At 42.5% G+C, this 13337-nt stretch overlaps 1 protein-coding gene across 12 annotated transcripts in view; it reads left to right on the plus strand.

Annotated features, from left to right (window-relative positions):
• TBL1XR1 (TBL1X receptor 1) overlaps positions 1 to 13337 on the plus strand; it is a 148432-nt gene that overhangs the window by 107226 nt on the left and 27869 nt on the right. For 6 of the 12 annotated variants that reach the window (XM_015871581.1, XM_015871583.1, XM_015871582.1 and 3 more), the window contains one exon: positions 7631 to 7698. The exons of 5 other annotated variants lie outside the window; for them this stretch is intronic. The gene's annotated coding sequence lies outside the window, so the exon portion shown is untranslated. Of the gene's footprint in view, positions 1 to 7630; positions 7699 to 10676; positions 10757 to 13337 lie in introns of all 12 variants that reach the window. One more of the 12 variants, XM_032446718.1, reaches the window with a different exon arrangement.

The following is a 13337-nucleotide window of genomic DNA, read 5'->3' on the forward strand; positions in this document are numbered from 1 at the left end:
TGTTGCCACTATTACTTGTACACAGGTTGTTTTTTCTAAGCACTGAATAGTATTGTTATGCAGCTGCTTATCTAGTTTTGCTTCACACGAGCCAAGGACTCATGTGCTTCAGTACTGAAAATATTTAATTTCACTGACTAGAGAAGAAATGACTGAACATCTGAGGAAGATATCAGTGTTCAGTGGAGTATTTATCCCAATAAAGAGGCAGCAAGCACTTCAGGAATAGCTGGAAATGCTGTGCTGCATCTCAGTGCTTTTGTGATCTTTGAAAACTACTTGATTTTTAACTCTCACGGGGAAGGATTTAAAAATAATAATAATCATTAAGGAAATTTGAATGGAGATGGGCCATGTGGGCCTAACCAGCAGCAGTGGAGTGCAGACTGGGTGCAGGACCTTTGATCAGTAAGAAAGACTGTAACAGATGGTCTGAGTAAAATAGATTGATACAACAAAAGTTGCACGTGAGAGATATTTTTGTTCTTCTGTCCATTTCACTTTATCCACCTTGTCTGGTTGGATTATAGTCTGTTCAGCACAGGAACCAACTCTTATGTGTTTCTGTGATGTGAGCGTAGTGTGGCCCTAATACTGGAAAAGGATCTTCTGCGTGCTGCTGTTCAAATAAATAGTGGTGATAATAATGGTCATACTTTCAGGTTTTAATTGCTGTGAAGGTTCCTTGACCAAAAGAGCTGCCTGAAATATAGGAGGTTGTCAGTGAAATGAGTGAAATCCCTGTGGTATGTTGCATGTGTTGCTTTTCAATTGCACGCGGTTCTTGGTACACCCTTAGTGTAATTATAACACCGCGTATAACCACCTCACAGTTCAGGTTTTGTATCAATGCATGTTGCACTCTGGTAGCAGAGATGACCACCGGAGGGGTTGTGGGCTCAGGAGGATGCCTGCCTTGCAGCTCAGCAGTGGATGGGCAGGATGGGGCAGACCTCGTAGTGGTGGAGGTGGGAATGCAGCGCTGTGCTGCCGTGTGTATGCTGCTCATTTGGGTCTGGAAATTGGGTCAGTTCTTAATTGCGTTGCTGGGGGTAGCTCAGGCTTAATGGTTTGCTTCTCTAAATAAGCAGGAACAAAAGTGGGTCTGCTATTACCTTTTTCTCACATTTAAAAATATGATATATACCTGTAACTATAATATGCAGCGGGTCAGGAAAGCCCAGTGAACTCTTTCCTGCTTGCAAAGGCTGTTTCCTTCTTGGCACAAGAAGGTGTTTCGCAGTAAGTAGTGCTGTGGCTGTGTGGTCTGGTCTGCCTCCTGCTCACCTGCTGCTGCTGTTCTGTACAGACAGGCGAGGCTGCTTCACCTGAGGCAGAAAATAACATTTTTGATCTATTCTTGAAGAACATTTTAAAAAGATCCGCAGATTTAGGGGCTCAGGTCAAGTTCCAAACTGATTCGGAGGAGAAGCAGCTAAACTGAAACAAACCGGGCCTTGATTTGGTGCCATTGTGTTTTCCATGAGACCTCATGAGGTTGGTTGCAGCCAGGGGGCTGAGCTGGCTCATGGAGCCTGGGCCCTGCTGTTGCTTGCTGGCTATGGGATGCATTGATCCCTACAGTGGTGGCTTCAATGAAATTCACTGATAATGGAAAATTTCACTTATTTGGTCGAGCCCGTCCTAATCCTGAAATGTTTAGAATGATCTACTTAGGGTTTAAAGATGTTTCAGCGTATGAAAGGAAAAGCCCAGCAAGGTGTATGGATGGGACCACATTCGCCTTTTCTTACTTATCTCCTTTAGAAGTACCCTGCAGCTTTCCTGCTTACATGTGTGACGGTTATTAGAAAAAATAAATGAGCGAGTGTACAATGGATATAAAAATATCCCATGTGATGAAAGCGGCTCCGGATCCCGGCTGCTTTCTGTGCTTTTTCTTCTTGTGGCTCTTGTTTCCTCTTTTCTGACTCCTCCAGGTTTTAATAACTGTAGCCTTGAAGTGAATTTGTTGAGGTAAAAAGGAAATTTAGGAAGAGAAAGACTGCAGACTGTCCTGTTGTCCAATAGCAAGCGGTGATCTTAGTAATCCAGAATTCCCATCATTCCATGTGAGCTTCAAGGTGAGCCAGCAATGCGCAAAGCTGCTTGATGCTGCAGTTTTTTTCCTTGCATCGACGGTTTGGAATAGATAAATGCATGAGGAATTAAGTGGTTGGCAATGGGGCCTTGGTTTGGGGTCCATTTTAAGGCTGAAAGGAGGATTGTTGGTTTTTTTTCCTTCTTTCTCCTCTGGGGATGGTGTCCAGTATCTGGAGAGAGAAGGGGAGGGGGGCTGTTCTCAAGGCAAATCACAGACCTGCAGAGCATGGAGTGGAACAGGCCATCTTCTTAAATACCTCTCTCACCACTGGCACTTCTGACCTATGCTTTGCTAGAGAGATCCATGCAGGGTATCTGTGGGTGGCTGCACCTTTCCCATACTTACTGACAAGAAGTATCACTGGAAATGTCATTTCTCTTCTATTGGTAACTTTGTGATATGAATACGGTCTAAAGATGTAGCAGTTTTACATCTGTAACACACTGCTTGCAGCAGTCAAAGCTCATCGCCAAATGGGAAATAATAAAACAGGATTCAAGGGTTTCTTATTAACATCTTCTGGTCAGCCACTCCTCCCACCTCATTGCTACACAGGAACAGATACAGCCATATCAGTGTCCTATACAGCTTCATACAGATTACTTCACACTACTTTTTTTTCCACCCCCTCTCTGAATAGACTTCTGTATGGAAGAATGTCTGTACCAGCTCATGTGATGTAAGAAAGACTGTAAAAATACAATATGACTTTTGTACGTATAGTTGCCTGTAATGAAAGTTAGGTGTAAAGGATTAATTCAGGAGGCACACAAAAGGAGCATTGTAGTTAGCAGCGGCTGACACGTCTTTCAGAGCTCCAAGTAGGTTGTACTATAAATACAGCCTCTTGTTTTGCAATTGACATTTTGCTGGTGGGTGGCTAATTGCTAATTTGAAGGGAAATAGACCAGAGATCTAATATTAATAACTAATTAATAGTTATGTGGATATTTTAAGTATTTTTTTTTTCCTGCTTGTTTCAGGCATGTTTTATTCATGTGCTGTGCGAATCCTTCTTTGCATGTACATGTTTTACACTGAAAACTGTGCTTTGGTAACGTTCAGGCCTATGTGCCCATGCAAACTGAGGCAGGTTGGTCATCTTTCTCAAACCCACTGCTGCTGAATGATGATTTGAAAGAAGGCAAACGGCACTTGAGGAAGCTATTTTAAGAAAGAAAACCTTCCTCTTGAACCAAGGCCTGAGAGGAAAGCCAGCATTGTGCTGCCTGCCTCGTATCACCTTAAGTCTGTAATTATTGAATCAGTGTCAGCACTGGGTGTTCTCCTGAGTGTAAGGTGAACTTCAGGGGTGCATATGGGCCAGTTTGCTCCAGGAGGGGCACGTGGCCCCATAGCTCTGTTGCTCTCATACTGCTGCTCTCTGCCCATAGCATTGCTCTGGAGATCAGTGTGCAGTGCTTTTGCCCTTGGAATGAAATCCCAGTTTGTGGGAAGAGGGGAAGGTTGTGAGAGGCGTCTTAACATTGCACGTGCCTGATATTTTCACATCTATTGTATCACAGTGTTAAATGTGTTCCTGTGAACTTGGTGGGCAGTTGCTGTGTCTGTGCCGTATCTGTGTCTGTTCCATGGTGCAGGTAACTGCTGAGATCACTCATGTGAATAACTCAGGAGGAGCAAAAGCTCCTTCCCTGCTATCTGTGGAGTGCCTGCTATTCATTTTACTGGCTGTCCTGAGGGATTTAAGCTGTGTCCTAGAAAGCGTTTGCTCTTGCTGGATTAAAACCTTACTAGCTGCTGTCTGTGAGGCTCACGTGTCGGAGCAGCAGTGGAGGGGCTATGGGCAGCACACTGCACCTCTGCACTGAGGTGTTCCCAGCACTTAGAGCAGCTATGAGCACAAACCATCAGTGCCAGCCTGGTAGTACTGCCTGGGTGGGCGATTCTGTGCTGCTCTGCCTCCTTCAGGTCCTGACTGCTGGGCCAAATACTGAAGGTTCAGTTGTCCTCCACTTGTTCAGGGCTGCTGGTGGCCCTTTATCTGTGGCCCTTTACCCTTCCACTGGGCTTTGAAAGTGCCATCTATTCCAGTAATATGCAGCTTCTTAAAGTGCAGAACTGATGGATTATGGAAGCTGTGGATTTGCAGCAAAATAGCAGCGAGCGCAGTTGTGCTGAAGGACATTTGCTTATGTTTTGTGGAGCAGTTATAGGAGACCGATGTTTTACAACCCAGGAGCTTGATTTTCTTAAACCACCACTCCTGTTAGATTTTTTTGTTCTTATTTTCTCCATTGTGGCCAAAGGGAATCTATAATGCAGTTTGCAGGGACAAAATGGAACAGTCTCATTGTTACAGGTGAACCTGCCCTTATTTTGTTAATGCATTACTTGAATTTCACTGGTGACATTTGTTGGTTGGATGGTCTCTGAAACAGAGGGATTAGAGGGGATAAGTGGCAGCGAGCAGATCAGATCTCACTGTGATAACATTTGTTTTTATGCAAACGGAGGGAAATCAGACCAGGAGTTACGCTGCTGTCATAGGACAGAGCGAAAATAAGGGCTCATTTGTGCACTGAGCGTTCTGAATATCCAAAATACATCCATTGCTCTAAGTTCAAGATAGAGTTTTGTATACTGTGTTCCTTTTCTGTACACACGCGTTTCATTGCCTTAGCAGCGTTCCTGGTTACATCCGTACTCATCACGCAGTAAGAAAACAACAGCAAATACTATTAACAGGCGCTCCAGTGGGGAAGAAAGCAGTAAACAATACTTCCTTAAAGTGGATAATTTCTCTCTCCCTCATGGGCCATGTTCAATTTACACATCGGTGCTTTTTATGAGCACATGATTTACTTCTTTTTTTTTCTTTCCAAGTATACACGATTTAATATCAAAACAAGCGAAACCCCAGGCAATTTTTCAGAAATTGTTTGTTAAAAACCCATTTCGTTTTTGATTATTAAAAACAAAATGGCATCAACTGAAGAAAACCCCAAATGTTAGTAAGGATTTTGGTTATAACTCGTGCACTATGAACTTGAGTTTATCATTTGTCACATCTGTAGCTGTCCTTTGCCAAGACAGTGCCTTGTATTTTCACACTGGGCATCATGGGAGGCGGGAGTAGTTTGATAAAATACCCACTCTGTCATTAATAGTGAAATGTGGAAACAATGTGAATTCTTAGGGACAGTTTAAAAGTACACAGGCGTTTTAAACTGCAGGAAGAAATACCTTTAGCTCACAAGACTCAAATTCTTACACAGTGAGCGTTTCTGTAACAGATTCTGTCGTTACGGTTGTCAGAGTCATGTGAAGTGCTGGGTTTTCAGATCATCCACATCTTCGCATTATTTTCTGTCGTTGTCCTTTCCCCGAGGCTGATTGTTTTTTTCCTTGCCATATGATTAGTTGTTCCCCTCCTCCCGAGCGTTTTTGTTGTTGTTTTAAACAAGGCTGTAGATTTGCGGTTTAGTTTATTTATGATGTGTTTCCTCCAGCTTCCCTGAGATATTTCTAGTGAGGCATCTCCTAGCAAAGAGAAATAAAAGACAGCATGTGCAACTACAAACCAACCCCAGCATTGCTGCAGAATGAAGCTCTGAAGGTTAAATCTAGGAGGGGAAGTTCCACCCTGCGATGTGCTCCATTTCAGCGTGTCACTTGGTAGGAATGCAATTAAAAGTGGAGTCACAGAAGCATTAAGGTTGGGAAAGACCTCTGGGATCAGGCAGTCTGACCATTCAGCATCAGTGCAATGTCTCCATAGATGCTGAACTCCTCCAGGTTCGGTGACCACCACTCCCTGGGCAGCCTGTGCCAATGCCCCGCATCTGTTCTATGTCATGTATGAGGCTTTGCAGGACATGCCATAAATTTTACCGTAGTCATTAATTTTAAACCTGCTACAACTGTTTCCAGGGTGACTGTGGCTTGGGGGTTCCCATGTGATGCAAATGAACGCAGCAATGAGATGCTCGGTCTCTCTGAAGCTGGTGCTTAGTCACCCGATGGGCCGGGTGGGCTGGGCCCTGTGCTTAATTCTCACCGTGTGCCCTCTCAACCCTCTCCATCCCATGGCAAATTAGTTAACTGTAAACAGATTTCCTGTTGTTGTTGTAGGGGAGGCTAATAGAGCCGTGAGCTTCTGGTGTTCAGTGTGTTGTGCTTTTATGTGTGCTCTGTGGGGAATTGAGGAGAGGAAAGGAATTCCTCTTGAACTGGCTTCTGTTCAGGATGTGGTAGTGCACTGCTTTCCTTCAGGGCCTTCTTGTTCTTTCTCCTATTTGGCATCATTTTGGGGGTAATATCAATTAGTTCCTTCTAACAGCGTGTGCTCTGAGTGAATGATAAACGCTTAATGCAGAATGCAAGAAGTTCAAAGCATGTAAATATTGAAACATACCGTTCCCTCCTGCCAGCTCAGGCAGCGGGGCAGCAGCACTGTGTGATGATCATAGAACCGTGGGATCCTTTCAATTGAAGGGACCCTTAAAGGTCACCTAGTCCTACTCTCCTGCGGTGAATGGGGAAACAATCTTTTTGCACCATCACTCATCCTGCAGTTAAAATGTTCTAAGGAGATATTTGGGAAGTTTGGGTATTGGCTGTAAGTAATGCATTTGTCAGCTTTTATGGCAGGAGTTGTGTATTTAGGAAAAAAAATATATTGCTACTTTCCTCATCTTCATCCATCTGGGAGAGGTTTTCTGTTCCACAAACTACATTCCTCTTCAAACAGCATTTTTTTTGATAGGTGACTCTTCTGTTGCTGTGCCCAGGCAGTGTTCCTGCTCTTTTACCTTCGAGCCTTTCTCCTTAATCCCTTAGTTTATGTCAGATTTCTCTCCAGTGATTTCATCTGTAATGAATATCCGTGGTAGGAACCTCTGTGTTACATAAAGGTATGATCAGTAATTGTTCTGATCACAGGTGTATAATGTACTTAAGTCCTAGGGAGCGGTTAAGCTTTGAAGTCGCTTGTGGAAATTAACTCTGTGAGGGTATCCTAAGGATTCTGCCATAGAACTGCTCTTCTTAATTGGCTGATATTAAACTTTGTTCTGCAGTAGTCAGTTATGAGAAGCACTGGATGGGTTGGCCGTGGCCTTGTGTTTCTTATAGTCATCTTATTGCTGAAATATTTGAGCTATATACTTGGGCTAAGACTGAATGAAGCCACCACATCAGTACTGTGCTATTCGTAAGCTGGATCCTCTCAAACTTCCCATTTGTCTGTATGAACAGGCAGAAAGAAGAGAAATTGTATTGAAGTAAATGCCCTTTTCTGTGCCAGGGTTTTGTTATCAACTAAGAGTGAGATGAGAGTAAAATTGTAATTTTTTTTTAAAGCACATTCCATGTAAGTGATGAAAAGATGGTCTTTAATTTTTATTTGTTTTTCTTCCATAAAAATATACTATAATCCACAGGAAACTGAATGTTGTTTTAATGCTTTCTCTAAAAAGATTGGTAGAAAAATAGCTTTTATCCTTTTATCGTCTGTTAAAATAAGTATTGATAGAAACTATCATAATATGGTTTGTGTTACAGGTGGTGTAATACCAGGGGCTGTACTGCTGCCACATCACAATTTTGTGGGGTTTCAGAGAGTAGTTCTGGTAAGGACACTCAATGATTTATCTCTTTTACTTCTCATGAAAGCCGACAAAAGATTTGGTGTGATTCAGAATTAGTAATTACAGTTACATGCATTTACAGTATTTGTGAGGTATCTGTCTTTGCTGTCCACCGAATCTCTATATTAAGTGTTCATTCATTCAGTGGTATTTTAACAGCTCCTTTTGGAGCTGTTACTGTCTAATGTGTAAATCCATATTCACTTTGAGAGCTGTTATTTTATAACGCATCAGTTCACAGCAAGAATGTATTAATAACTGGACCTTTTGACAGAGCATCTTGGATGCATACGTGATACATGGATCCTCAGTGTGCATCAACTTCAGAAAGGAATGGGAGAGGCACAAAAGTTTCTGTGTTGTTGCTACAGTGTGGGGTTTTTTGTTTTGTTTTCAAGTACCAAAGTCTTTGCTTCCTAGAGGAAAATATGAGTACGGCATTCAGAGGGCAGACACCCAGACCGTGTGCTGTTATCACACTTCTTAGGCTTAACAGTCATGATTTTGCAATTGTTTGCTTTAAACGTATGTAACTGCAATCCCTCCGTCATTGCTCTTGACTTGGCATACTTCTCTTAAACACACTTTCTTATCTTTAGTCTCTTCTGCGTGGCTGGAGTTAAAAAGGAGGGCAGATTACCTTACTTTTTCTAATAAAGGGAAAATTCATTCTGAACCGGTCTAGCAACAGCAGTGCTTACGTATTGTGCAAGAGCACAATTGAGTATTTGTTATTGCAGCAGTGGATAACTGATACTGCATTGGTATCTGTACAATTGTTAATATATGCTGTAATTCAACAAATGTCTTGTGGGTGGAGCAGATGTCTTTTTTTTTCCTTAAATCACAGTCTCTTAAATTTTTTTTTGCTATCCTTCCTCGTGTGCTGTCCTAAATCCATTGAGGGCACTCAAAGACAGAAGGAGTTTGGTTTTGAAAACTCACCCTGCAAGCAGACCCCCACTGAAGGAAACTGCTGACTGTTCTTGATGGCCTTGAGCTTGCAAGGCATTGTTGTACTGGCTGTGCTCCAAAAAATCACTTAAGGAATTGAAGTCAATGGGACTATAATATGCTTAAATATTCTTCTGGATTGATCCCTTGCTCTCTATACTTTCACAGGCTACTTTCCATCTTCTAAAAGCAAGGTGGGGTACGCATGAGTTTCTTAATGGGGTTCTCTAGTCATCCTGAGAAATAGTAGTAAGCCCATTTGTGTTGGAGATGTGTTCTTCATTGGGTTTTATTGTCTGTTTGGTTTCTTTTGCTTTCTCCTCACCTTTTTTTTGTGTCTTTCAAAGTTCTACCTGGTGGTAAATTAGGGAAGTCAAAGGATGCAAGGGAATGGGTGTAAAGATTGAGGTAGTTTTGTCGTCATTGAGTTAGATTGGTACATAGATATTTGTGTGTGGTAGCGTTTGTGCTGTATATTTTCTGGCCCTGTAAACAGGTAATACCTTCAGCATACACAAATAACACATGTAGACTTACTTTAGTTTCTAAATTGTGGAGTAGAAGAATAAAGGCTGTCCGTTTTATATGAGAGGAATGGCATCATGAAGTTTGGAGTAGCATTACTCAAGAACAGTAAAAGGTGATTCTGCAAAGTAAAGCCATTGCAGCTTTATAAATACTGTAAGAAATGAAAGATGATGGGAAGGAGCTCTTTGGAGGCTGAAAAATATTGAGGATTCTTCAAAATGTTGTGGGCAATTAGTGCAGTTGTTACTGAAGTGTGATGTGATGTAGCAGAGACATGGCCTTCTTCCCCTCCATCATCTCTTTATTTTCAAATAGCACTGCCGTTACTGGAAACAGGTGAGCAGAATTATTCACACGTGGAAACATGGGACTCCAGTGTTGGAGATGAGGTGAAGATAACCCAGCATGCTGCATTTCTTTTCCCAAAAGCTGTCTTCTCTAATTTCTTTAAATCTGAGTTAGCGTTAGTTAACGTGACAGCTTAACTCCACAAACGGTAGCACAGAGGTTGTGTGTGGGACAATCTGAAGCTGATTTCTACTCAGCTGTATATATATTAGTAGCCTGCAGTTGTTATCCGTGGTGTGTTTCCATCACTGCTGATGTTTAGCTATTCTGAATGAAAGTGTTCTCTGTATGTGAAACACAAAACCATGATCGTGTTTCTAACAGCACCAGCAGATGAGGCTGTTTGCCTTTTAACTGCGGGGGAATCCATATCAGACATATGATGCATCTTGAGAGGTGAATTGGTTGCTTCAAAGGGGATTAATTGAAAAACTTATGGGTTTAGCTATCTGATGTTGGCCTAAGCAGCCACAAGTGTCCTGGTTTTGAACTTCTTGTCTGAATTGGATCCTTTGTGACTTCAATCAATTTTACAGTCGTTTCTTCAGTAGACTCCTGTCTCTGCCGAACAAAACCATTAGTTTTAAATTTTAACATTTTTTGTGTGCGTAGGCACTGGTTGTGAGCGCTTGTGTATGGCTTTCAAGGATGCTTCCCTCCAAACTAACCTCATCCACAACAGGCTGCTCTGTAACGGCTTTTATATGTGATGTGCAAAAAGAGAGCTCCTTAAAAACTTAAAATCTTATAATATTGTGTAGAAATTCCTTTGTGCCTCTGCCATTGTGATCAGATTCTTCTAATCAGAGACACTCTGTACAGTGCCAAATGAGCAAGAACATTTGGTACATGCCTTTAATCTTCAGAGAACACCAGCAGGATCGCTTCTAGAGATGCAGGTGACTTTGCAACTTGTAGGAGCCATCTGGGGCTGTGTCACGGCAGGCTTGTTCATAGGATCTCTTCCTTTACATAAGCATGCCTCAGGACTTTACAAAAAACAACAAACAAAACCAGTGAAGTATTGGCACTTGGCACTCATTCAGCACTGCCAGTAGTTTTAGGCTAATTGTTAGGTAAATGATTCCATTTTCAGAGGACAAGGAAAGAAGCTTGTTTTTATTTTTCAGGGTGTTTAGTGAAAGAAAAGACTCTTCTTGATGATTCAGATATTGGAACGGCTCCCAGTGAAGAAAGGATGCATTGCAGGGTATGGAAAATCTTATCAAGGACGGTGACTGTAGTGTATGTCTTTTCTGTGTGTTACAGGCACGTCAGCTCACAATATCTGCTTTTCTTAACGTTTTGCTAGAAGGCCTTTGGTTCACCTTCATTTAGAGGGGGAAAAAAAGGAAGCAAGTGCTGGAGATAGGAAGGGGGGATTGGTTTTGGAGGTGTAAGTTTTTCATTGAATGGGAATACAGGTAGAGCTAATACAAATTAAGATATTCCATGCAAAAAGATGGCAGTAAGGCCTATATAATGTTTTTTTTGCTCATGACAAATTACACAGTGATAGGATGTGGTGCAGAGTAGAATGTGGAGATGCGGGGACTGAAGGTGTGCATTGTTGGGTGCACAGAGCCTGAAAATAGTGTAGATTGAGTAGGAGCACAGTCAGGCTTTGAGTGCACGGCTCCCAGGGCTGAGGTGTTTCTGTTGGACGTGTATCCCAGTGAGGGTCTGGTGTGCGCAGCTCTGCCCGTATGTGCAGCATGCTGTCCCGCAGCAGAGCGGGGCCATCTGCTCCGCCAGTCAGTTCCTTGCCTCCCATTCTAGAGTGCGTGGTAGAGAAGCTGACAGCAGCGAGAGAGAGATGATGAGAGAACGGTGGCCCGGCAGTGCCCGAGCTTTCATGTCAGTCTCTTACCATATGGTGCTTGTGCTGTCACAAGGCTTTTAGTTGCGCTGTGCTCTGTCTGAGCAGTGGTTATGGAGCTGCTGAGCAATCCCCACCTCCCCCAGCTCCAACGCTGCTGTTGCTGCTTTCGATTCTAAGGGGCCAGCACATCCAAAAGCAGTTCTGTGCCCTTGCGCCTACATCTGCATGACCTACAGCTGCAGCCCTTTGTCTGCTTCTGTGTGAGGATGCTACTTCTTTATATTTACAACCTAGATAAAAAAAGGATGGTTTCATTGATGACAGTGAGGCACAGCATAGACAAGTCACCATGTGCTTTGTTTTGCTTGTGGCTGCAGTTGGTCTCACTCATGCGCTGGTATCTGGTCTGTTACTGCAGCTCAGTGCAGTCCAACTGATCAGAAACGTGCTAACTATGAGAGTGCTTTCAAGACCCGGCAGCAGTTTACACCTTATTTAATACTGTTATTGCATTTGGTTTCATTAAACTTCCGTTTGGGAATGAAAATAAAGTGGTGTAGGTGGTATTTGTGGAGTGATTGTGAGGAAAGTACGTCTTGCTTTGTGGATTAGTGCTCTAATAATGCTGGGGTTATTGGGGGTGTGCAGGAATGAACGTATCTAATGTCGATTCACAAGTTGTTTCTATATATATGTAATGTTCACCATTAGTTGCAGAAACGTATTTTTTTCTGCTTTGGCAAAAGGGTTTTTCCTTTTTCTTTTCCTTAACTTCTGAGCTCCTGATGGTGATTTACCATGTATCCCCACTGGCTCATTTAAGGCTGCTTTAGTGACTGGGCTGGATGTGGAAATGTTTGAGTCAAGGAAGTAGAGTTGAGTTTTTAATCTGAGGGTAAACTTTCTTAAGCCTTCCTTAAAACTCTTCATTCAGGCGTAATGCTACAGTCAGTCATGGGTTATATATCTTTAAGTCTCATAAGTGAACATCTTGGGGCTAGAAAGAACTTGTCAACGTGCATTTAATTTATTCCAGGCTTTAGGATATGTTTTGTGGCTGCTGAAAACTTTGAACGCTAAATATGATCAGTGTTGGCACATATTTTCAATACCAAATTCCACTGTTTGACTGCAGTTACGTTCTCAGCATGTTTAATATCTGGGTTAATGCAGGAAAAGTGTGTCTAAAGCACATTGTATTTCTGCTCTTGACGTTCATAAGTACCAATCTACCTGTTTGCCATCAGTCTGTGACTCATGAGTAATAATGGCCTCGTCCCAAGCAGTTAGAAGGTGTTATAAAAGCACACTGCCATCCTCATGTCATTGATGCATTGGTTTTCCTATATGAAAGGCACTTATTGCTTTTTCTTCGTCCCAAGCAGAAAAAAAAAACAAACAGAAATCATGCTTTCTCGCTTCCCCTCCAGAAAGTAGCAGCTGCTCTTTATCACTGGAACTGAGAGGTGATGCTTTCTCTTGTTAGACTTGAAATTGTACTAAGATGTAATTGAAGGACCTTGGATTCCTGTGAGGTCGCTGTTTTGTTTTCATTCCCCACCACGTTATTACTGTTTCTCACAGGGGTTTTCCATCTCAGCTGGAGCAGTGGGCTCAGAGCTGTTGGTACTCAACAGAACATCCACCTCCAGAAAAGATTGGCAGCTTTCAGGCACTTGCTGGTTGTTCTCCACAAGTTCTGCTGCCAGAGTACACAACTCTGAAACTTCTTTTCTCATGGGAAAGGCATGTAAGACTTAGGCTTAATAACCAGGGAAGCAAGTCAGCTTTATTTTGCATTTGGAATAGGTCAGCCCCTCTTCACAAGCTTTGAGAGCAGAACATCTAGTTAATTGTTTTTCCCCCTTAATCAAATCGCACATTTATGTATCCCTGCTGCAGTAGTTATGTGCTATGCCTGATAAAACCAGAGCTTTTGTGGGGTTGTGTAGTGGGGGGGAAGGCACTC

This window comes from Coturnix japonica, chromosome 9 (genome assembly GCF_001577835.2).
Source record: "Coturnix japonica isolate 7356 chromosome 9, Coturnix japonica 2.1, whole genome shotgun sequence".
Lineage (NCBI taxonomy): Eukaryota > Metazoa > Chordata > Aves > Galliformes > Phasianidae > Coturnix > Coturnix japonica.